This window comes from Pseudophryne corroboree, chromosome 8 (genome assembly GCF_028390025.1).
Source record: "Pseudophryne corroboree isolate aPseCor3 chromosome 8, aPseCor3.hap2, whole genome shotgun sequence".
In the NCBI taxonomy this organism is placed as follows: domain Eukaryota; kingdom Metazoa; phylum Chordata; class Amphibia; order Anura; family Myobatrachidae; genus Pseudophryne; species Pseudophryne corroboree.
This window is the reverse complement of record NC_086451.1, coordinates 263253921-263280465: the sequence shown is the minus strand read 5'-3', so window position 1 is coordinate 263280465 and position 26545 is coordinate 263253921. Positions and strand designations below refer to the sequence as shown.

General features: G+C 44.3%; 1 long non-coding RNA gene across 2 annotated transcripts; it reads right to left on the bottom strand.

The window, feature by feature from the left end:
• Positions 1-6587: 6587 nt before the first annotated feature.
• On the bottom strand, positions 6588-22555 carry LOC134948929 (uncharacterized). Of its 2 annotated transcripts, XR_010183059.1 has the most exons (5): positions 22199-22555; positions 17581-17683; positions 8781-8840; positions 8491-8703; positions 6588-7324 (listed from the first exon to the last, which is right to left on the bottom strand). It is a non-coding gene; the product is annotated as an uncharacterized LOC134948929 (long non-coding RNA). The 2 variants fall into 2 exon arrangements; XR_010183058.1 differs by lacking the exon at positions 17581-17683.
• Between the last annotated feature and the right edge of the window lie 3990 nt (positions 22556-26545).

The window sequence follows — 26545 nt, the reverse complement described above, 5'->3', positions numbered from 1 at the left end:
TTGCCACTCCGTGTGATAAATGGCATATTGGCAAGTTTACGCTTCTCCTCCGACAATTTTATTTTAGGTTTTGGAGTCCTTTTTTTTCTGATATTTGGTGTTTTGGATTTGACATGCTCTGTACTATGACATTGGGCATCGGCCTTGGCAGACGACGTTGCTGGCATTTCATCGTCTCGGCCATGACTAGTGGCAGCAGCTTCAGCACGAGGTGGAAGTGGATCTTGATCTTTCCCTAATTTTGGAACCTCAACATTTTTGTTCTCCATATTTTAATAGGCACAACTAAAAGGCACCTCAGGTAAACAATGGAGATGGATACTAGTATACAATTATGGACTGCCTGCCGACTGCAGACACAGAGGTAGCCACAGCCGTGAACTACCGTACTGTACTGTGTCTGCAGCTAATATAGACTGGTTGATAAAGAGAAGATGTCTATGTAACTATGTATGTATAAAGAAGACTGAAAAAAATCCACGGTTAGGTGGTATACAATTATGGACGGACTGCCTGCTGAGTGCAGACACAGAGGTAGCCACAGCCGTGAACTACCGTACTGTACTGTGTCTGCAGCTAATATAGACTGGTTGATAAAGAGAAGATGTCTATGTAACTATGTATGTATAAAGAAGAATGAAAAAAAACCACGGTTAGGTGGTATACAATTATGGACGGACTGCCTGCCGAGTGCAGACACAGAGGTAGCCACAGCCGTGAACTACCGTACTGTACTGTGTCTGCAGCTAATATAGACTGGTTGATAAAGAGAAGATGTCTATGTAACTATGTATGTATAAAGAAGAATGAAAAAAATTCACGGTTAGGTGGTATTACAATTATGGACGGACTGCCTGCCGAGTGCAGAGACACAGAGGTAGCTACAGCCGTGAACTACCGTACTGTGTCTGCTGCGACTGGATGATAAATGATATAAAAAATATATATATATCACTACTGCAGCCGGACAGGTATATATTATATATTATATAATGACGGACCTGCTGGACACTGTCTGTCAGCAGAATGAGTTTTATTTTTATAGAATAAAAAAAAAAAAAACACACAAGTGAAGTCACACGACGAGTGTTTAACTTTTTCAGGCAATCACAATATAAGTATACTACTAACTATACTGGTGGTCAGTGTGGTCAGGTCACTGGTCAGTCACACTGGCAGTGGCACTCCTGCAGCAAAAGTGTGCACTGTTTAATTTTAATATAATATGTACTCCTGGCTCCTGCTATAACCTATAACTGGCACTGCAGTAGTGCTCCCCAGTCTCCCCCACAATTATAAGCTGTGTGAGCTGAGCAGTCAGACAGATATATAATATATATAGATGATGCAGCACACTGGCCTGAGCCTGAGCAGTGCACACAGATATGGTATGTGACTGACTGAGTCACTGTGTGTATCGCTTTTTTCAGGCAGAGAACGGATATATTAAATAAACTGCACTGTGTGTCTGGTGGTCACTCACTATATAATATATTATGTACTCCTGGCTCCTGCTATAACCTATAACTGGCACTGCAGTAGTGCTCCCCAGTCTCCCCCACAATTATAAGCTGTGTGAGCTGAGCAGTCAGACAGATATATATAATATTATATATAGATAATAGATGATGCAGCACACTGGCCTGAGCCTGAGCAGTGCACACAGATATGGTATGTGACTGACTGAGTCACTGTGTGTATCGCTTTTTTCAGGCAGAGAACGGATATATTAAATAAACTGCACTGTGTGTCTGGTGGTCACTCACTATATAATATATTATGTACTCCTGGCTCCTGCTATAACCTATAACTGGCACTGCAGTAGTGCTCCCCAGTCTCCCCCACAATTATAAGCTGTGTGAGCTGAGCAGTCAGACAGATATATATAATATTATATATAGATAATAGATGATGCAGCACACTGGCCTGAGCCTGAGCAGTGCACACAGATATGGTATGTGACTGACTGAGTCACTGTGTGTATCGCTTTTTTCAGGCAGAGAACGGATATATTAAATAAACTGCACTGTGTGTCTGGTGGTCACTCACTATATAATATATTATGTACTCCTGGCTCCTGCTATAACCTATAACTGGCACTGCAGTAGTGCTCCCCAGTCTCCCCCACAATTATAAGCTGTGTGAGCTGAGCAGTCAGACAGATATATATAATATTATATATAGATAATAGATGATGCAGCACACTGGCCTGAGCCTGAGCAGTGCACACAGATATGGTATGTGACTGAGTCACTGTGTGCTGTGTATCGCTTTTTTCAGGCAGAGAACGGATTATAAAGTAAACTGCACTGTCCTCACTAGTAAACTCTCTCCACTCAGTCTCTACACTTCTACAGTAACAGTACTCCTCCTAGTCAGCTCCAGTAAATCTCTCTCAGTCTCTTATAATCTAAATGGAGAGGACGCCAGCCACGTCCTCTCCCTATCAATCTCAATGCACGTGTGAAAATGGCGGCGACGCGCGGCTCCTTATATAGAATCCGAGTCTCGCGATAGAATCCGAGCCTCGCGAGAATCCGACAGCGTCATGATGACGTTCGGGCGCGCTCGGGTTAACCGAGCAAGGCGGGAAGATCCGAGTCTGCTCGGACCCGTGAAAAAAACCATGAAGTTCTGGCGGGTTCGGATTCAGAGAAACCGAACCCGCTCATCTCTAGTGAAAACCCTTCCATCACCAAGTTGTTTCTAAATCATCCACTTTATAGATATTCCAATAGCCCAATCTGGAACTGAGGATTTTAGCTGACATGTTTCAGTTCTGTTTTAGAAGATAGTACTCAGCGCTGTCACATCCCCTTCCATTTCCTCTTCACTACAATAGAACTTGGCAGACAGCAGACAGAACTTCTGGAGGTACAGTAACTCTATTACAATTTGCAACTCCTTGCAAGATTGCTAATCCTGAAGTTGCATACACACTGAGTTAAAGCTGATTTGAAACCCTAACGTTTTATTTCAACTGTGATTCTGGCAGTTTTTCTTAGCAAGTGAGGCAGCCAGATTATGTGCACTCAATTCCATTTTTCTCCCACACAAGACAGCAGAGCAGAGAACTATGAGTCTAATTCAGACCCGACCGCTGCTGTGTGTTTTCATACAGCGTGCGATCGGGTATGAACTGCACATGCATATGCATCGCAATGTGCAGGCGCGACGGGCCGTAGCGACAGGGAGCACCGGGCAACGAAAGGATGGTGCGAACAAATCGGTCACATGGGCGATCGCAAGGTGACTGACAGGAAGAGGCCATTCGTGGGTGGCAACTGACTGTTTTAGAGGAGTGGCCATAAAAATGCAGGAGGATCCAGGCGTTTGGAAGGAGGGTTTCTGACATCAGCTCCGGCCTCGAGCATCGCAGCGGCTGAGTAAGTCCTGGGCTGTGCAGAGACCTGTGCAGTTCTCTGCACATGCGATCGCACACCTGCACAGCAAATTCCTCCTCCGCCTGTATGCGGCAACTACCTGATTGCAGGATGCAAAAAAACGTACCCTAGCGATCACCCCAAAATGGCCAGAAAGCATCCCAGCACACTCAGGAGGTACACCACAGCAAAATTAGGCGGGAAAACACATGTTTGCCAAACAGTCTACAGCACATGTCGACCAGGCTGTCGACCAAACTTGCTCCAAATCACCCCAAAATGACCAGAAAGCATCCCAGCACACTCAGGAGGTACACCACAGCAAAATTAGGCGGGAAAACACATGTTTGCCAAACAGTCTACAGCACATGTCGACCAGGCTGTCGACCAAACTTGCTCCAAATCACCCCAAAATGACCAGAAAGCATCCCAGCACACTCAGGAGGTACACCAATGCTAATAGAAGACCCAAAAAAGTCAATTAAAGAATAAAAAAAAAATGTGAAAAACTACCCCAAAACACAAGTCTCCCCCCAAAAATGCAGCAACACAAGCAAGGGGCTATACACATACCTGCACACATACCCAAACACCCCATGTACACCTCATGGCAACCCCCACTACACAAACACATACATGCAACACCAGACACACATGTGGTACTTACCTACAAATGTAGTAAAAGCTCCTAAAATGGCTCTCCTCCGGGTAACAGGAATCCTCCTGACTGTCCTGGAATAAAGCCTGCTGGGGTGTCCAAACGATATCCACAGCAAACAACCAAATTGCTAGCTCTGCACCTCCTCACACCTCTCTGCAGGTTCACAAAATGGCTGCAGAGCACGCAGCAAACAAGCCCTAATAAAGGGCTGCTTTCGGCGGGAAGGCGAATTCAGTACTCCCACTACTCGCCGATTGGCCGTAATCCGCCTGGGGGTGGGTCGAATCAGTTATACATTGAATATGGTGAATTCAGGGTCCCGGCGACAGGGCTGCGGCTGGCGATAGCGGGCGAATTATACAGGGGCGGATTAAATGACGCGATTCGCCCGCTATTGCATATACCCCTATGGGGTATATTTACTAAGCTCCCGATTTTGACCGAGATGCCGTTTTTTCATCAAAGTGTAATCTCGGGAATTTACTAAACTCAAATCACGGCAGTGATGAGGCCATTCGTATTTTTTTGGAAGTTCATGTTTAAAAATACGAATGAATACACCATCGGTCAAAACGCGGCTGTTTAGGTATGAATCACGGTCATTTACTAACCATTCGTATTTGTAATGTCTACCGTGATAATGCATTTGCGGTCGTGAAAAAATACAATTCGTACAAAAGTCCTAAAAAAAAGTAGACCTGCTTTTGATAAGCGTGTTTACATGTGTATTCAATTATTCATTAGTCACACCTGAATGTTTGGCCCTATAAAAGGCTCCCAGGCACATTTTGAATATCTCTCACTCTGAAATGGCGGCTGTTGTGTGTGCTTCAGATTTTTTGGTTGCTGGGGGATACCTGAGAGTGCTCCATGACTCTTCAATAAATCAGGGCCAGGTAAGTGAACATGGTCAGCAGGTTGAACAGGTGCCGCGGAGGCTGCGCCAGCCTCGTTTTTTTAGGGGACGTTTAAACTTAAACGCATTGTCTGATGATAGGGTCATACAGATGTTTAGGCTAAATCGAAACAACATTTTCCATCTGTATGACCTTGTCAAACTGGGACTAGACCCTGAGACAGCACGCTCTCGCTCTGTCTCAGGCCTGCACAAACTCCTGGCTGTGTTGCACTTTATGGCTACTGGGAGCTTCCAGGCTGTGACAGGCGACGTCATTGGTATCTCCCAGCCCACCTATTCCAAATATTTGAATCAGGTGAGTTGAAATATACATACACGTCTATGTCTAAGTGTTGCTTCTGTTAGGTCTTAGAACACAGTATTGTATTGAATACAGATCATGACACTCACCTTATATTTATTAATGTCCACTCAGGTTTTGGATGTCTTGGAAACCCATATAAATGCCTCTATCTGCTTCCCTACCCAGGAGTCGCAGTGGCATGCAGTCAGGGTAGTTTTCTATGAGCTTGCTGGCATGCCCAATGTGCTGGGGGCCATAGATTGCACACACGTTGAGCTGAGACCACCTAGGGGCCGCCAATATATTTATACTAATCGACATATGGCCAAATCCACTAATGTCCAGGTGGTTTGTGATGCAAATCTAAACATTATGAGTGTGGTTGCAGGTTACCCTGGCGGCTGCCATGACTCCTTCATCCTCAGTCAGTCATCTCTCTTCGATAAATTTGAGGACGGACAAATGCCTGATGGCTGGCTGCTGGGTATGTTTCAAGTGTGTTGTGTGTTTGTGTGTTAACTTCAAACTCCTTTTTTTTTTAGGGTAATTATTCATCATACACATGTACTAATGTTGCCTATATCTGTTTTTCAGGTGATGGTGGTTATGGCTGCTACTCTTGGCTACTTACTCCATTGTCCCAACCTGATTCTCCTGCTGAACACAGTTACAATCATGCACATAAGTCTACGCGGAACGTGATAGAAAGATGTTTTGGGGTGCTGAAATCTAGGTTTCGGTGTCTGGATAAATCTGCTGGGCTTTTGTTGTATAGTCCCTCTAAGGCAGGCATGTCCAAACTGCGGCCCTCCAGCTGTTGTGAAACTACATATCCCAGCATGCCCTGGCACAGTTTTGCTGTCAGAGAATGCTAAAACTGTGTCAGGGCATGATGTGAAGTGTAGTTTCTCAACAGCTGGAGGGCCGCAGTTTGGACATGCCTGCTCTAAGGTGACTAGGATTGTGTTCTGCTGCTGTTTTCTCCATAATCCGTGTTTGCAACAACATCTGCCACATGATGATGAAGAAAACAGTCAGCAAGCAGAGGAGTTAGAAACATCTGGTGACAGTGTGAGTACAGATGTAGGGAGGCAGGTAAGGCAAGAAGTTATTCTGCGATATTTTACCCGTAAGTATTATTTTGTTTTAAATCACCTTGCCTAACCACTTTTATTACATGTATTGTAGGGGGTGAATGTTTTTTTTTGTTCGTTAGTGTTTGTTCTTTATACTGGTGTGTACGTTTATTTTTTTTAAATATATATCAAAACATTGACAATCATTACCCCATTAAACCATACACACATAGCGTGTTTTACAATGATTGACACGGACACAGGATTTTTTTGGGAATACAATAGCAAAACATTTATTGTGTTACACAAATTTCATGTCTTACTAATTTTTTTTTGGTGTGTGTGCTTGGTGCAGAGGTTTGTCCAGGGTCGCTGGCCCGTGTTCTGCTTGAGCGTCGAACAGGGGAGGTAACTGGGGTCTGGCTAGGGGTAGTCGTTCCGGAGCTGGAGCTGACTTGTTGTGCTGCCAGCACAGTAATGCTTTGGCTAAGGTTGTGAATACTGGCATTCAGCTGATTATTTGTGGCAGTGTGGCTGGCAACAATTCTGGACAAAGTTTCAGTCACTACTTGGTTGTGCTGTATGACTTGTATTAGGGCTTGTTGCTGCCGCTGTTGCTCATCGATTACTCGAGTTAAATTTGCAAGCATTTGCATGTTGTCCGCCCTGATTTGCTCCTTTGAAGTAGCTATTCTGCCTACCTGAACAATCAGTCTGCCCGAGTTCCTACTAATGCGAGGAAGATGATGCGGCAGACTGGCAAGGTGTTGTGTGTGTGTGTTCAGGTAGGCAGTGTTTTGGACCTGTTGTGTGGCCCAACTGCTCCAAAAGTCTGCGGACATTTGTTGCTGGGGTGGAGTTGGGATCAATTGGGGGCTACGGAGGCTTGGGGCATATCCTGCTGCTGGGTTGGCTGGGTAGGATCAACGGGCTGCAGGTGCAGTGTAAAGGTAGCCTGTTGGTCAGGTTCCTGCTGGTCGTCCTCGCCCATGATGGTTGGTTCTGTATGGGGGTCACAACAGCCACTGTTTATTTAAAAATATATTTCTTTGCTTGTCCTAAACATGGCATACTTAATAATACTCATGAAAATGTTACAGATTTTGTGTTGTCCAAAAAACTTGGAATATTGCCTTAAGAAACACATATGTGCCTTCACAGGCGTGCGCAGACACTGACTGGCGGGTTCCGCACCAAACTTCCCCCCCTCCACAGCATTATAGTGTTCTCTCACCTCCCCTGTCCTGGATATAGACTGCTCACCTGGACGGCCCAGAGGAGCGGACCAGGTAAGCAGTCTACATCCAGGACAGGGGAGGTGTGAGAACACTATAATCCCGTGGAGGTGTGGGGGGGGTGGAAGTCCTGTGCGAAACCCGCAATTCAGTTTCTGTGCACGCCTGTGTGTGCCTTCTAATTTACATAACACAATATTTTAAAAATGTGTTTTGTTCATAGACTCTAAGCCATAATGATATGTGAAACACGAAGATATTTCCCCATTTTACATTAATGCATGTTAAAATTGTGTATGGCCCTTCCTTTTGATAAACACAAACAAGGCAGTAAATGTGGTTTCTAACAAACTCATTAATTTGTAAAGCCAGTCATTTTTTTTTTAATCATAAAAACGAAAACTATATTTTATTTGTGTAATTTTCACAAAACATGCAAATGTGTTAAGTTGGACTATGTTTATAAATGGTGATGTGGGCCATGTTAAACATTTGTATTAAACCATGTGTTTTTAAATGTTTTTTTTTTAAATGTTATTACAAAAACAAAATGGATGCTATGGCCAACATGACATCTGAAAATGGGTGCTGTAATTTTGGCCAAAAAACACATGTGCTTGATAATTGACATTATGGCCATGACTAATAATGTGCCAAAATATAATTGTCTTGACACTACACAAATAGTGGTGCAGCTGAATTAACCATGAGAAGACCTAAGGATTTGAACAGACAATGATATGTGCAAGGTGATAAAGGCACAAGGCAAACAGATTCGTTTTTAAATTTATAAAGATTAATAATAAACTTTTTCAGCATATAACACCTTGCACATATCAGTGCTTAGTAAAATTAATATGACTTATCCATGTTCATTCATAGTCCACACTGTGTCAAACTTTTATTAATTTTTTTTTACAATTTTTTACTCACCAGACAGCTGAGGTGATCGTGGCTCATCACTTTGAGGACTTGCCAAAATTTCCAGAGGTGGCTGGGGCAACACTGCGGAGATGCGCCGCCTGGGTGGTGAAGATGGAGCCGCAGACTCAGACTCCACACGACGTGTCTTACTGGGCCTCCTAGGCAAACTCACAGAGCCCTGTGATGGCCGCCTTAGAGGAGGGCGGCTTGCAGAAGAAGAACCTATGTGAAAAGAAAAACATTATTATTTTTTTTGCTTCTATGTGTTTGCCGAATATGTGAATACAGTGAATTCTTACCTGCATTCCCACCATCTTCATCAGTTGGCTGTGGCCTGTCTGTGGTGCTTCTCTGGCGTACTGTTGATACATTTGAAAAAACATTATGACCATACTTTAGATACTCCTTGTTATCTGAACTTCCTTATTGTGATGTAAACATCTGGACCCTAATGTTAAGTAAACTATTTTTTGTTTAAGCTATTCTGGATTCATTAATTGGGTGTGTATTCTTCAAATAAGATGGTGTTGCACTAAATAATCCATATCCAAAGGTTAATTCTGCACAATATTTTGCAGATAAATGTAAACAACAAATTGACACAAACAACATAAAAAAAACACAATACACATCAATAACAAAAACAAAACAATATTTAATAAATGTTCTTTTAAAAAAGTTAGGGACAAGCAAGATCTCTGATTATGTATTAGAACTACACATACCAGCGTGCACTGCAACAGATGTATCATTCACTAATAACAAAACTCAGGCAATGCATGATGGGACTTGTAGTTTGGAAACACCTTTACAGCTACAGGTTGCACAAGCCTGCACTACATCACCAACACAATGGGGGTAATTCCAAGTTGATCGCAGCAGGAAAGTTTTTAGCAGTTGGGCAATACCATGTGCATGGCAGGAGGGGCAGATATAACATGTGCAGAGAGAGTTAGATTTGGGTGGGGTGTGTTCAAACTGAAATCTAAATTGCAGTGTAAAAACAAGCAGCCAGTATTTACCCTGCACAGAAACAAAATAACCCACCCAAATCTAACTCTCTCTGCACATGTTATATCTGCCCCCCCTGCAGTGCACATGGTTTTGCCCAATTGCTAACAAACTTGCTGCTGCGATCAACTCAGAATTACCCCCAATGTTTCTAATTTTAAAAACACAGTAACAATTAGCAGCATAAAAATTTGTAAAAATGCTATATCAAAAAATAATTTAAAACAAACTCACCATCCTGCCTTGGCCGGTCCGAATCCCGGACATGAGTCGCAGCAACCACTTCGGAAGGAATAAGGGACCGCACAGGCTCCTCCCAATCCCGATAAGTAGCACGGAAGGGGTGTCCACCCCCGGTTTGGCGGGCTGATTTTGCCTCCTTGGCCATCTTGGCCTTGACACGGCGCTTGATGTCATAAAAGCGCTTACCACACGTGTCCTCAGTCCGCCTCACCACACCCTCACTATTCACTGCCGCTATAACTTTACCCCCACAGAACAGACTTCCTACGTGAGGACACCTTGGCAGCATCCTGCCCAAACAATTGGCGATGATGCCTCATCAGCTCCCGCACCAAAGCCATGTTTTCAGCATAGCTGAACTTAACATTGCGCCCAGTCTTGGTAGTGGTGCGTGGCTGCGGAGCCACAGCACCATCACTATCACTGGATAACGCAGCAACAGGCACCCCCTCCTCCTCCTCACTAACCTCCTCCCTCTCACTCACCTCCTCCCTCTCACTCACCTCCTCCACCTCACTCACCTCCTCCCTCTCACTAACCTCCTCCACCACACTGACCTCTGACTGAGACATAATCCCTACAAACTACAAAAAACACAGAGAAAAAAAAAACATAAAACACACTCCTCCACTACCACTACACACCACACACCCAATACACACACACACACACACACACACACACACACACACACACACACACACACACTCACTCACAAACAATGACAATAGACTTTAAAAAAAAAACAAGGACAAAAAAGTAGACAAACTTTGAAAAAACTACACAACAAGTAAGACAATACTACTTACACACACAGTACAGCACTCAACAATCGAAAAACTACGCAACAAATCCACCAAAAACTCCACCAAACTCACCAACTCCTAATACACCTTCCTCTCTCCTCTCCACTAGCTAAACCCACGAGGTGCGGACGGTTTGGGGCGTTTTTATAGTAATGTGCACAGACACTCCTCCATCACGAATACAACCAATCACGGACGAGTGACAAAATCGAAACTTAGAAAAAAAAAACGCGGCCGTGAACGGACAAACACTGCCAGAACAGACATGTGACGCAGTCGTAAAAAAAACGAATAACACGGCCGAAAAACAACAAAAACGGCCGCATTCTAACGAAAAAAACACCAATGACATCGACATCGGACAACACGAAAAATACAAATACGACAGCTTAGTAAATTATGCGTAACAAATTCAAAAAGTTGCACAAACACACTTTCGATGTCATTCGTGATGATTTTCACACCAAATCGGTAGTAATACGAATCTTAGTAAATATACCCCTATGGGGTATATTTACTAAGGTCCCGATTTTGACTGAGATGCCGTTTTTTCTTCAAAGTGTCATCTCGGTAATTTACTAAGCAAAAATCACGGCAGTGATGAGGGCATTCGTAATATTTTGGAAGTCATAGGAAAAAATCACGAATCAATACACCATCGGTCAAATACGCCTGCAATTTGGTAGAAATCGGGAATTTACTAAAAAGTGCAAATCACAAACACTGCCGACAATAGCCAAACACTGCCGTGCAGAAATACAATTCGGAAAAAAGTGCTAAAAAAAAAATAGACCTGCTTTTTTATCCCGTGTTTGGATAGGCATGCAGGGATCCATGAGATCCGTGCATGTTTATCAGTGGGAAGTGGATGGGAAAGTGTTAATTTTTAGGAAAAAAATTGTGTGGGGTCCCCCCTCCTAAGCAAAACCAGCCTCGGGCTCTTTGAGCCGGTCCTGGTTGCAAAAATATGGGGAAAAAATTGACAGGGGTTCCCCCATATTTAAACAACCAGCACCGGGCTCTGCGCCTGGTCCTGGTTCCAAAAATACGGGGGACAAAAAGCGTAGGGGTCCCCCGTATTTTTGAAACCAGCACCGGGCTCCACTAGCTGGACAGATAATGCCACAGCCGGGGGTCACTTTTATACAGCGCCCTGCGGCCGTGGCATTAAATACCCAACTAGTCACCCCTGGCCGGGGTACCCTGGAGGAGTGGGAACCCCTTCAATCAAGGGGTCCCCCCCCTCCAGCCACCCAAGGGCCAGGGGTGAAGCCCGAGGCTGTCCCCCCATCCATGGGCTGCGGATGGGAGGCTGATAGCCATTGTGTAAAAAAATGAATATTGTTTTTAGTAGCAGTACTACAAGTCCCAGCAAGCCTCCCCCGCAAGCTGGTACTTGGAGAACCACAAGTACCAGCATGCGGTGGAAAACCGGGCCCGCTGGTACCTGTAGTACTACTACTAAAAAAATACCCCAATAAAAACATAAGACACACACCTTGAAAGTATAACTTTAATACATACATCCACACCACCATATACACATACTTACCTTATGTTCACACGAGGTTCGGTCCTCTTCTCCATGTAGAATCCATGGTGTACCTGTTGAAAAAATTATACTCACAAAATCCAGGGTAGAAGCCTCTTCTTCTTGTAATCCATTTGTAATCCACGTACTTGTCAAAATAAAAAAACGGACACCCGACCTCGAACTGAAAGGGGCCCCATGTTTTCACATGGGACCCCTTTCCCCGAATGCCAGAAACCCCCTCTGACTTATGTCTAAGTGGGTTTCTTCAGCCAATCAGGGAGCGCCACGTTGTGGCACCCTCCTGATCGGCTGTGTGCTCCTGTACTGTCTGACAGGCGGCACACGGCAGTGTTACAATGTAGCGCCTATGCGCTCCATTGTAACCAATGGTGGGAACTTTGTGGTCAGCGGTTGACCGAAAGTAACCTCACCGCTGACCACAAAGTTCCCACCATTGGTTACAATGGAGCGCATAGGCGCTACATTGTAACACTGCCGTGTGCCGCCTGTCAGACAGTACAGGAGCACACAGCCGATTAATCCCAATCTCTGCCTAATTGAACAAAAAGTGTCCTTTAATTAATAAAGGTTATTAAACGTTTTTTAATTAGGTATGGTCCTCGCTGTATCAATCAAGTCCCATTGAAATATTGAAACGTTGTTCATACATCTTTGAATTACCTTTTATGTGCTGACAATATGTTCTGAAATGAAGAGGTATGTTTTTCACAACCTGTGCTTTTTGGTTCTCTTTTTTCCTCTTTCTTCATGTTATTTATTCTGTTTTCCTCCTCATGTTGCTATGTCATGTTCTTTTGATACCAATATGTCATGTTATATGTGAGTGTAAGATGCTTATTGCTATGTATTTGTTTTGACTTATTATTCTACAATTGTAGATTTTACCCCTGATGAAGTCTTGGAACAAGACGAAACGCGTTGGGTTATTTATCAATCTACTATCTGATGTTACCTCCGAATCTACAATAAGGAGAAGGAGGAAATCGTAGTGATATATCTACGCTTTTTCCTCATCACTACAAACTGATTGTTCAAATTGTGCGACAAATGTAAATGTATCAACTCTGTATACTTATGAACATTTGTGTCGGGTTTATATGTTGTTTTAATAAATTTTTATGTTAGTATTTGTTATCTGACGTAATTTATCTGGAGAGTACTGTAAGGGTCCGTTTTTAGGTAGGGCGTTGATATAACTCCCTTGGCGCCATCTCCTCTATTTCGTTTCATATATATATATATATATATATATATATATATGAGTCAGTTACTGCTGCTGCAGAACATCTTCCACATTAACAAGTGTTGTTTTTGTATGTTAATAAACCAGCGTTATAGTAAACTATCAATTGTGTGGCTTAACATCACAATCAAACACCGCAACACTCTGCCAACAGGTTATGGGCCCAGCCCCACGTGTTTGAGTGATAGCCCAGAACAGAGGTACACAGAATAAAAGTACAACAGATTAATTTAAAGAAACATTTTATTAAAATGCTGAGAAGATGTATAGCACAGGGCACAGCATGAACTTTGCAAAATTGAAAGGTTCAGAGAACTACACTACATGGAAGTTTGCCATGGAGATGCAGCATAAGCGGAAAAAATTGTGGAAGGTCACAATAGACCCAGGAGCAGGTCCTTACCCAGATGATGTGGACTGAGCCATCAGCATGATAGGCTTAGCTGTGGAGCAGCATGTTTATTCTATAATCAGTGCGAAAGTGTCAGCGAAGGACACGTGGAAAGCCCTACAAAAGGCATATGAGGACAGAGGTCTGATGAGAAGGATAAGTTTGAAACGCATGCTATATGGGACAAAATTGAGTTCCTGCAAGGACATGAATGATTACTGTACATTGATAAGATATTGTCAATAGCTCAGCAGTTGGCCTCTGTGGGAACACAGGTGGACGAGGAGGAAGTGGCAATGGCGATGTTACAAAATCTGATGTCAGAATTAGATTTTTTGGTGGTGGCTTTGGAGTCTAATGATACTAAGCTGATAACAGAAATTGTAAGAGCCAAGTTACTACAGTTCCAAGAACGTATTCCTGTCGAGACCATAGCTGAGGGTTCTGCCTTACTCACAAAAGAGACAAAGTCCAAAAAGCTCAAGTTCAAGGTTTTTGAGTGTCACAAGTTGGGGCATAAGGCTTTAGATTGTTGGATGAGAAATTCCAGTGGTGCTCAGAAACAGCGTGACAAACTAAATGAGTCAGCACTGTATGTAGCAGATAGTGACAAGAAGGATTGCTGGTACATGGACTCAGGGGCCACTAGGCACTTCAGTTGCAATCATCATTGGTTCAGTTATTTAACACAGTGTGAAGCCACTACAGTAAAAGGGATTGGAAATAAAATCTTACTGCATCACAAGTTGGGACCATCACAGTGCGTTTAAGAATTGGAGGAGAAACAGTTTTTACAGATATCCAAGATGTATTATTCATGCCAGATTTGGGAAGTAATCCCATTGCTATCAGCGTTCTAGAGAAAAAGGGTTACAGAGTCCAGTTTGCGAAGGGCAAGTGTATGGTGCAAAATAAAGAGGGACTGTAATTGCAACCTGGTGCAACCAACTATATGTCGTGGACACTGAGGAGTGTTCTGCAATGATGGCTACTGATGCAAACCAATCAATGGAGCTGTGGCACAAACGTTTGGGTCATCTAGGTAATGGCAACATCCAGAAACTGCTAGATGGAATGATAACAGGGATCACTGTGAGTAATGATGAAAGACCTATGTGTCAGAGCTGTATAAAAGCAAAGCAAACTCGCAACCCATTTCCAAAGTCAGTTAGTAGAGCAGAGCCACCACTAGCTCTAGTGCACACCGACCTATGTGGTCCAATGGAGGTGGACTCAAACAGTGGCTACAGATATTTCATGACTCTTTGATGACGCCACAAGAATGACATATGTATACAGGTTGAGTATCCCATATCCAAATATTCCAAAATACAGAATATTCCGAAATACGGAATTTTTCGAGTGAGACTGAGATAGTGAAACCTTTGTTTTCTGATGGCTCAATGTACACAAACTTTGTTTAATACAAAAAATTATTAAAAATATTGTATTAAATGACCTTCAGGCTGTGTGTATAAGGTGAAACATAAATGAATTGTGTGTATGTACACTAACTTTGTTTAATGCACAAAGTTATTAAAACTATTGGCTAGAATTACCTTCAGGCTGTGTGTATAAGGTGTATATGAAACATAAATGTATTATGTGCTTAGACTTGGGTCCCATCGCCATGATCTCTCATTATGGTATGCAATTATTCCAAAATATGGAAAAATCTGATATCCAAAATACTTCTGGTCCAAAGCATTGGGATACTCAACCTTTATTTTATTAAAGAAAAGAGTGAAGTTGTCAACAAGATTGTGGAATACAAAAATCTGGTGGAGACTCAGACCGGTCTGAAATTAAAGGTATTGAGATCCGACAATGGTGGAGAGTATGACAACAAGGTGTTAGCCGCATTCCTTAAAAAAAATATGGCATAAAGCATCAACTAACAATTGCCTAAAAACCGGAACAAAATGGCGTGAGTGAACGGTCAAACCGCACAATTGTTGAGAGAGCATGGACTATGTTAAGTGATGCGGGCCTGGAAAAAAGATTTTGGGCAGAAGCAGTATCTACTGCAGTATACCTAAAAAATTGTGCACCTACAGTAGCTGTAAAAGGTAAAACGCCACTGGAGGTGTGGTCCAATAAAAAGCCAAGTGTCAGTCATCTTCGTGTCATCAGGAGCAAAGCTTTTGCACATTTACCTAAGGAGAAAAGGAGAAAGTTAGATCCAAAATCCATAGAATGTATTATGCTCGTGTATGTTCGTATACTGTGAAGAAAGCAAAGGATACAGACTTTGAGTTATTACAAACAAATGTCTTCTTAAATCCAGAGATGTGGTGTTCCATGAAATAGCGCCACTAACTGGGGCAGTGGTGCAAGTAGAAAAACAACATATATTATTGGATGTACAGGCAGCAGAAAACGTGTCTGTAGACAACCAATCAGGAAACAGAAGTTTCATGAGGAGCAACAAAGGTGCCAGCCAAGAAATACAGTGAGGAATATGCAAACATAGCTTACTGTGAACCCCAAAACATACAGGAAGCAAAGTCAAGCAGTGATTGGACAGAGTGGAAGTCAGCAATTGATACAGAGCTGTCAGCACTGGATGATAACAGTACATGGACTGTAGTTGATAGGCCAAGCAGCTGTAAAACGATCAAGAACAAGTGGGTCTTTTGCAGGAAGTTAAATGCAGATGGGACAATTGCTCATTACAAAGCCCGCCTTGTTGCCAAGGGATATACCCAAAGGTCTGGAATCGATTATGTAGATGACCTACTACTGGCAGGCCAAGAGAAACACATCACTGATGTAAAACACCAGCTAAAGCAAAGGTCCAATCAAGTTAAAGGATCTAGGCCCAGCAAATCATTTGTTAGGCATGAGGATTGTACAAAATCTAAAATAATGGACTGTTATAATTGATCAACAAACATATATTGAGGTAATACTTTCCAAGTATGGAATGTCTGATGCAAAACCAGTAAGCACTCCCATTGACAAAGGTGTAAAAATGGTAAAGGCCATGCAATCAAGCAGCAAGGAAGAGATAGAGGAAATGAGAGATTCCTTATCAGAATGCTGTTGGTAGCTTAATGTACGCAAGTATTGGGACTCATCCTGACATCAGACATGCAGTAAGTCGGGCCAGTCAGTTTTCAATCAATCCTGGGAGGCAACATTGGATTGCAGTTAAAAGAATTTTAAGATACCTTAAAGGTACAAGTTCACTAAAGTTGGGATTTACAAAGTCTAAAGATTCCAGCTTAAAAGTTTTCTGTGATGCCGACTGGGGGTCAGATGAGGACGACCGTCATTCCTACACAGGGTATCTGTTTGTATTAGCAGGCGCAGGCGTCAGCTGCGCAAGCAGGAAGCAACCCACAGTTGCCCTTTCTACTACAGAAGCAGAGTATATTGCACTTACAGAAACATTAAAGGAAGCACTATGGATAAAAGAGACTTTGTGTGAATTAGGTCTTCTTTGTGAGGCCATCAACATTGCGTGTGTTAACAAAGGAGCAATCGATTTGTCTTTTAGCACCAAGCATTATGGCCAGTCTAAGCTTATTGCCATAAGACATCACTTTATTCATGAATTAGTGGAGAATAAGTCCATCAATGTGGAATATGTGGCAAGAGAGGACAATGTTGCTTACATGTTAGCAAAGGGACTGTCATCACACCTCGGCTAAATGTGTTTTTGAAAGAATGTGGACTAGAATATATTTGATGTTGATTTGTTCTTACTGTTTTTTGCATCATAACCATGTTTTCGGTTACAGATACGACTTTCTTGAAAAGTTTTTATAAAATGTCATGTTCTTTTATATGTGACCAGAGACAGTCCTGAGCGAGGGGAGGTGTTGGAGTATGGTGCACGCAGTACCTTGTCTCCTGTGTATACATTACACTGGGTGCGCATCCGAGCATCAGGGAGGCGGAGACTGATGACACAGTTCATCCTGCAGTGGAGAGAGAGACAGTTCCTCCTGCAGTGGAGAGAGAGAGAGATGGTTCCTCCTGTAGCGTGTGTCGTACTGCCTGAGCGGGACAGAGAGCAGTGGGTGGTGTGTGTTCCTTCCAATGGGAGTCAGTCTGCACGGATGTGCAGCCTTCCATCCCATACTGTCAGAGTCACTACCTTACCACAGCCGCATGACGTATAGTGATAAGTACCGCGCTTTCACTGTACCAGCCTGTTATATATATGAGTGAGTTACTGCTGCTGTAGAACATCTTCCGCATTAACAAGTGTTGTCTTTGTATGTTCATAAACTAGTGTTCTGTTTAACTGTCAACTGTGTCGATTAACATCACTATCAAACACTGCAACACTCTGCCAACAATATACACACAAGTTTAATGGACCTGACATATGTGGGTCACTTCAGCCTACACCACTTGCCCAGCCCCACCCCCCTCTCCTTTGCAGCTTTCAATAGCAGCTACATTTACATTAGCCGGATTACAATGAGCCTGCAGTAGGGATGGCCATTGGTGTGCTCACCATCGATTGTTGCCATAGATGGTGAAGCTGTGAGTGGCCATCGATGGTGACGAACTATGACATAGCAGACAATTGATGGTTTCATCCACCGATGGTCATCCCTGTTCTTTCAGTGACTGGCCTGTGGGCCAATCACAGCCTGGGGTCGGGGCTTCCTGGGTGTTGGGGGCGGAGCTATGTGCAATGTCCAGTCTAACACATTAGAAAAAATATATATATTAATTTGTGCTGTGCCATTGATGGAGGGAAACCACCCGGTTCTCCCCCATCGATTGCAAAAGTATTCGACCAAAAACCATCGATGGTCAAACAATTTGTCTGAATGGCAGTTTTTGTCTTTTATCCGGTATTTAGGAGCAAATGGTCGAATGTCATCTGCTCCCATACATTACCAGATTTTCATTCCAACCAGTCAGTTTGCACAGGTGGTTGGTCTGCCAGATAATTGCATAATGTATGCAGGGCCGGCTCCAGGCATGTTCGAGTAGAGCGGCCGCGCGGGGCGCCACTCTTATAGGGCGCCGCACGCTGCGGCCGCCATATTCCTGCCTGGAGCCAGCCTTCAATCAGTGTCCCGGCCGCTTGTGTGCGCGATATGCAGCGCGCTATGCGGCGCCGGCGTCTGATGTTAGACGCCGGCAGCGCGCATAGCGCGCATACAGAAGTGTTCATCCGTCCGCCCACCCGCCCGCGCCCACAGCAGTACTCCCCCTCCCGGCTCCCAGCACCGCAGTGACATGTAAGTGAAAATCTGGCACTGTGGGGGCATATCTGCACTGTGGGGGCATTTATGTTTCTGGCACTGTGGGGGCATATCTGCACTGTGGGGGCATTTATGTTTCTGGCACTGTGGGGGCATATCTGCACTGTGGGGGCATTTATGTTTCTGGCACTGTGGGGGCATATCTGCACTGTGGGGGCATTTATGTTTCTGGCACTGTGGGGGCATATCTGCACTGTGGGGGCATTTATGTTTCTGGCACTGTGGGGGCATATCTGCACTGTGGGGGCATTTATGTTTCTGGCACTGTGGGGGCATATCTGCATTGTGGGGGCATTTATGTTTTGTGGCACGGGGGGCATTTATGTATCTGGCACTGTAGGGGCATATCTGCACTGGGAGCATTTATGTATCTGGCACTGTGGGGGCATATCTGCACTGTGGGGGCATTTATGTTTCTGGCACTGTGGGGGCATAGCTGCACTGTGGGGGCATTTATGTTTCTGGCACTGCGGGGGCATATCTGCATTGTGGGGGCATTTATGTTTTGTGGCACGGGGGGCATTTATGTATCTGGCACTGTGGGGGCATATCTGCACTGTGGGGGCATTTATGTTTCTGGCACTGTGGGGGCATATCTGCACTGTGGGGGCATTTATGTTTCTGGCACTGTGGGGGCATATCTGCATTGTGGGGGCATTTATGTTTTGTGGCACGGGGGGCATTTATGTATCTGGCACTGTAGGGGCATATCTGCACTGGGAGCATTTATGTATCTGGCACTGTGGGGGCATATCTGCACTGTGGGGGCATTTATGTTTCTGGCACTGGGGGCATTTATGTTTCTGGCACTGTGGGGGCATTTATGTTTCTGGCACTGGGGGCATTTATGTATCTGGCACTGTGGGGGCATATCTGCACTGTGGGGGCATTTATATTTTATGGCACTGGGGGCATTTATGTATCTGGCACTTATGTATCTGGCACTGTGGGGTCACTGATTTATCTGGCACTGTGGGGGCACTTATGTATCTGGCACTGTGGGGGCACTTATGTATCTGGCACAGTGGGGGCACTTATGTATCTGGCACTGTGGGGGCACTTATGTATCTGGCACTGTGGGGGCACTTATGTATCTGGCTTTGTGGGGGCATTTATGTATCTGGCACTGGGGGCATATCTGCACTGTGTGGCCATTTATGTATCTGGCACTGCTGGGGGGCATGTCACGTGTAGCTAGCACTGCTGGGGGGTATGTCACGTATAGCTGGCACTGCTGGGGGACATGTCACGTGTAGCTGGCACTGCTGGGGGGCATATCATGTAGTGTATCTACTAGGCGTCTGTGGCTAGGCAAAGTGTCTAACGTGCGCTGCCTGGCGCAAAGTGTCTAACGTGCGCTGCCTGGCGCAAAGTGTCTAACGTGCTCTGCCTGGCGCAAAGTGTCTAACGTGCTCTGCCTGGCGCAAAGTGTCTAACGTGCTCTGCCTGGCGCAAAGTGTCTAACGTGCTCTGCCTGGCGCAAAGTGTATAGGAGGTTCTGCCTGGTGCAATGTGTATTAGCTGCACTACTATGTGGTGTAATGCGAATTGCCACTATTCTGTGGTCATGCACCTTCCCCACGAAGCAACGCCCCTAAATTTTTGCACTGTCCCTGCTTCTGCATGTGGGTGGAGGAGCACCAAGCATTACAGTATGTACATCATTTTGCCCTCCTTACTTAAAAATGTGCCCTCCTTGTGATCAGCACCCTGCCCTAAAACGTGAACACTATCATGTGTAGCTGGCACTGCTGGGGGGCCTATTGTGTGTAGCTGGCACTGTTGTGGGGCATGTCATGTGTAGCTGGCACTGCTGCGGGGCATGTCATGTGTAGCTGGTGTAGCTGGCACTGCTGCGGGGCATGTCATGTGTAGCTGGCACTGCTGCGGGGCGTCATGTGTAGCTGGCACTGCTGCGGGGCATGTCATGTGTTGCTGGCACTGCTGCGGGGCATGTCATGTGTTGCTGGCACTGCTGCGGGGCATGTCATGTGTAGCTGGCACTGCACATTATGTGTATCTGGCACTACACTGGAGACATTGTGTGTAAGGAACACTACTGTGGCTGTTCTGCGTAAGGCTGCTAATTGTGTGCATAGAGGGGGTGTGAAAAAATATATTTATTTATAGTTTGATAATATGAAGTTATGAGGCCACACCCACTTTCCCAGGAGGCCACGCCCATTTTCCCCGAAGCACGCGCGCCTTCGGCGCGCGCATAGGGCTTGGGGGGCGCTTTTACATTTTCTCGCTCAGGGTGCTAGTAGGCCTGGAGCCGGCCCTGAGTGTATGCCCAGCATTATATATGTAATTTATTGCTTTATTATCATTAATATGTTAACTATACTATATTGATTAAGAACATGTCTTGAAAATGTATTCTTTTATGACCTCTTATATTATGCAAAGTAGCCAACTAAAGGGATTTTTACCCTGGACCCAGTAATGTATTGAAGTGAGCGTGGGATGCAGAAATGTAGCAAAAAAACATATGAGGAGCAAAATAAAGCAGAGGCTTCCCTTTCAGTTCATAATATATGTCAAAGGGGGAGATTTAGCAAACCCGTTAAGGTGGACACTGCCCACTGCAACCAGATTCTAGAATTATTTTAAAGAATGTACTGACTGCTACAATGTGATTGGTTGCTATGGGCAACACCTTCACTTGTCATCTATAGAAGATTTGATAAATATCCCCCAAAGAGAAAATGGGGGAGATATATTAAAGCTTGGGGAGTGATCTAATAGAGAGAGATAAAGTACTGATCAATCAGCTCCTGTCATTTTTCAAACAGAGCCTCTAATATGTCAGTTAGAAGCTGATTGGCTGGTACTTTATCACTCTCCACTGTATCACTCTCCAAGGCTTAGTATTTCTCCCCCTGTGTTTGAAAAATGACAGGAGCTGATTAGTTAGTACTTTAGCTCTCTTAACTTTATTACTCTCCATAGCTTAGTACATCTGCCCCACAGACTGTAACACGGCAGTTAGGTGCTGATTGGCTGATACTTTATCTCTCTCGACTTTATCTCTCTCCACGCTTTGATAAATGTGTACCACAGCCTGTAAAATGACAGTTAGACGCTGATTGTTAGTACTTTATCTCTCTCCAAGGTTTGATACATCTACCCCAATGTTTGGAGAATAATGCTTGCCTTTTTAGTGGGAAAACCCCCCAAAAAATGTATGTGCACTTGGCACCTCACCACATTATCGCGGTGTTTAGAACTCACCCTTTTCCCTAATGTATTAATGCTGCTCCCGGCCCTTTAAGAATTCGATATGTGCAGGGGTGGTAATGCGGTCACATCCCTCTCTTTGGCATTCGTTGTCTCCCTGCATTGTCCGTGCACATGCGCATTGTGCCTGTTGGCCAGCATCCCCCGCTCGCCTGTGTCTGGATGGAGACAGACGCCGGGCTCCCCAGGCAGCCGGGACAAGAGTGAGGCAGGGATCTGTGGTGGGTGCTTTATGTAAGCTGGCTCCAGTATTCTGAGCCAGCGGCTGCTCAATGCTCCCTGCAAATGCAGGGAGGTGCCTCGCTGCAAGTCCTTAGTTTAATGGAGAATGCTGCCTGCCGCACTGTTGAAATGTCCTGTCAGAAGTGAATATTTTGAAGACAGAAACTTTATTACACAATAAAGAAACAAAAAAACAAACAAACCCACAGCGATCCAGCAGGACAACAGCAGCGCCAGCCCAGACCTGCCGAAAAGACAGAGGAGGCTTAATGAGCGGGGAGGCGCAGCAAGATCCTTCATACATTAGGTAGCTGCCGCCAGCATATAGGCATAGCGCCCCAGACGAAGCGGCACCATGCGCTATACGATTTCCTTAAAATCCCGCTGTGAGCCGCATCATACATTGTGGTGATGCGGTAACAGCGGGACTTAGCGCGCACTATGTGCATAAAGCACATAGAGCACGTTCATACATCTGCCCCTTAGTTCTGTGCTCTATAATGGCGTCATACTGTATGTTGAATAAAGCACACATATAGGGCCTGATTCAAATGCAAGTCAAAAAGCGGTCACATTAAAGAAGCCGGGAATCCTGAACACTTGACAGTCGGCATGTCGACTAACAGGGACTATTCCCACAACACCCAAAGAGTGGGAATAGAACCTGTCGTGAGCGCAGCGAGCCACTGAGCTCACCGCGTGACAATCGCAGCAAGCCCGCAAGGGGCTTCTTTGCGCTCGCCTTCCCCTTACCCCCCACACACCGGCTTTCTAATCCTCGGGATCCTGGCATCAGTATGGTAACCGGCGGGATCCCAAACGCTAGTCACCCATACCCAATCCAGCATAACCTAGTAAATATGGCAGCTGCAGATGTCCTGGCACTGTGTCTGACTCAGAATCAGGGCCATAATGAGTTGCTGTACATAGGAGGACTGGCCTAATGGTTTGTAGGATGATTTTCACCGTAACTCGGGAATCAATCGGTTTTGAGTTTCCTTTCTTATTTTTGCATTTTTTACACCAAGTTAATTTCAATACAATAAAAACTCTCCTCCACTTTATCAATAAAGCAAAGCATATCTGACAGCAAATCTCAGCTGGGCATACAAGGAAAAAGTTATTTACACTTAAACCAATATGTCCAAAAATTTAACATTTCATCCAGCCATGAAGGAGTGAAAACCCTTCCATCACCAAGTTGTTTCTAAATCATCCACTTTATAGATATTCCAATAGCCCAATCTGGAACTGAGGATTTTAGCTGACATGTTTCAGTTCTGTTTTAGAAGATAGTACTCAGCGCTGTCACATCCCCTTCCATTTCCTCTTCACTACAATAGAACTTGGCAGACAGCAGACAGAACTTCTGGAGGTACAGTAACTCTATTACAATTTGCAACTCCTTGCAAGATTGCTAATCCTGAAGTTGCATACACACTGAGTTAAAGCTGATTTGAAACCCTAACGTTTTATTTCAACTGTGATTCTGGCAGTTTTTCTTAGCAAGTGAGGCAGCCAGATTATGTGCACTCAATTCCATTTTTCTCCCACACAAGACAGCAGAGCAGAGAACTATGAGTCTAATTCAGACCCGACCGCTGCTGTGTGTTTTCATACAGCGTGCGATCGGGTATGAACTGCACATGCATATGCATCGCAATGTGCAGGCGCGACGGGCCGTAGCGACAGGGAGCACCGGGCAACGAAAGGATGGTGCGAACAAATCGGTCACATGGGCGATCGCAAGGTGACTGACAGGAAGAGGCCATTCGTGGGTGGCAACTGACTGTTTTAGAGGAGTGGCCATAAAAATGCAGGAGGATCCAGGCGTTTGGAAGGAGGGTTTCTGACATCAGCTCCGGCCTCGAGCATCGCAGCGGCTGAGTAAGTCCTGGGCTGTGCAGAGACCTGTGCAGTTCTCTGCACATGCGATCGCACACCTGCACAGCAAATTCCTCCTCCGCCTGTATGCGGCAACTACCTGATTGCAGGATGCAAAAAAACGCACCCTAGCGATCAGGTCTGAATTAGGCCCAGTGAGTGAGCGGGAAGGAAATGCACAGGATCACCCTACAAAATAATTCTGCTAAGGGGTCCAGCATTTGCATCTTATGCCCCTGCCCCTGGTGCTACCACATGTCTAGGGGCCAGGTTTACACATTATATTGGATCTAAGGAACTTTAGTTGCGCCATAGTAAGGATGTTGTATTCATCAAGGTGAACACTGATCTCCACAGAGAGGCATACATTTGGAGTAGCTATGTTTAGTTGAGGTAACACACTGTTATTGTGCAAACAATGGGATCCTAACATCAAAACTCTAATATAAGCTCAGCCAATATCAATGGAAACTGATCCAATATCTGGATGCAGATTGATGGAATAGATACACCTTGCATCTCACAGCCCAAGTGACTACTACTACCAAACTACATTGCAAGTAATAGTATGAAGCAAATCACTATGAATTGTTAAATATCAAGCACTATCCTTATTGCTACAAAAGATCTAAAGGTTGAACTTTATGGATATGCCCAGCTGAGATCTAGAAAAGAACTGGGAGAGAAAGGAAAGTTATTTGAAATAAATAATAAGCAGCAAAGCAGAACGATACATGCTCATGAGTTGAGTGCTGGTACAAAGGTGCTGCAAGAAGTGACCAATATTGTTAATAGATCAGGACTCTTAATGCTAGTAGGAAATACCATATACTCATTCTGAACAGCAAGTGATGCAAAGAGATATCCAGCAATTTCCAGAAGAAGTCACTGCTGCGGAGGAAGGAAGAGTGGAAGCAGTGCGAACCACAAACCAGCACTGTTTATATATACCAGCCTGTAAATTATAACAGAGGGACTGATTCAGAGGTGCACAGAGGTGCAGTGGCAGCTGCAACTTTTGTCATAGCCACTACTTTGAATTTATGATAATGCCACAGCTGATTGGTCACCTACTGAGACACCCACTGGCTGCTGCTATAATCTGCTGTAACTCACACTTTTGAGCAGACATTGGCCACACCATTGAACTTTATGGTTGCTCAGAATGTCTGATGGTACATTGCCACCGGTGGCAGTGGAACTGCGTCTTTCGATGCAGTCCCTGGCACCAACAAGCCCTGATATACCAATCAACACATTCACCAATAAAAGCCATCACCCAGTCACTGATCAAGAATGTCCTTCAAAACTGCATGGTAACCATCAGTATGCACGCCCACTGCGTTTCGGACATATGCGTAGATTTAAAACATTGGGCGCTTATGCCTGATGTTCTAAACCCATCCACCTCAGAATCAGGCCCAGGAGCACATGTAGGAAGTAGCAGTAGTCCAAAAAGAACAACTTTACTTATGGAGTCACCCTCAGAAAAGCAAGTTTAGGGGTACTGGTAGGACACATTTTGGGTGCAGTCTCAATCCAGATTCCAGTAAACCTGGTGAGTTTGGGAAATTAGTCAGTGACAATTCCTTGACATGGTATTTTTACTGTGTGAATCCAAATGTGAGGCTTCGCCATCATAAAGCCCCCAAATATACTTGACATTCACAATTCTATTTGTCAACACTAATACATAGACAAAGGTCAAAATATATCTGCCAAATCTAATCTGTGGTATTTATTATCCCAATATTAACCATTCACTCCTACTTACTCAATTGTTTAAAGTTTTTACCCTAATATAACGAACATATATATAACACAATAATAAAAATTATTGTTTTAAATATTGTGTAGAGTACTAGATTGTAATTTTATGTACTGTTTTACTTCTTATGGTGCATTATAAAGAAATAATAATAATAATAAATATCAGGAGATAAAGGAGTGGGCAGAAATGGAAGAGAAAAGATGGCTAAATTTAAAAAAGGATAAGTGGAAGAGGGAAAAGAGGAGGAGGGTTGGAGCGGGAAAGTGAAAGGTTGAAAAGAACATATAGAGGTTACAAATATAATAAGTGCTAAACTGTGGCATGAGTGTGAAACTCTACATGTGGGGCAGGGCTGTTTTATCCATAAGGCTGAATAGGCTGAAGCTTAGGGGCCCCACAGAGACTAGGGGTGCATCCATTTTTTCCCCCAAGGCACTGTTGCCTGCACCCTAGGGCTCAGAAGC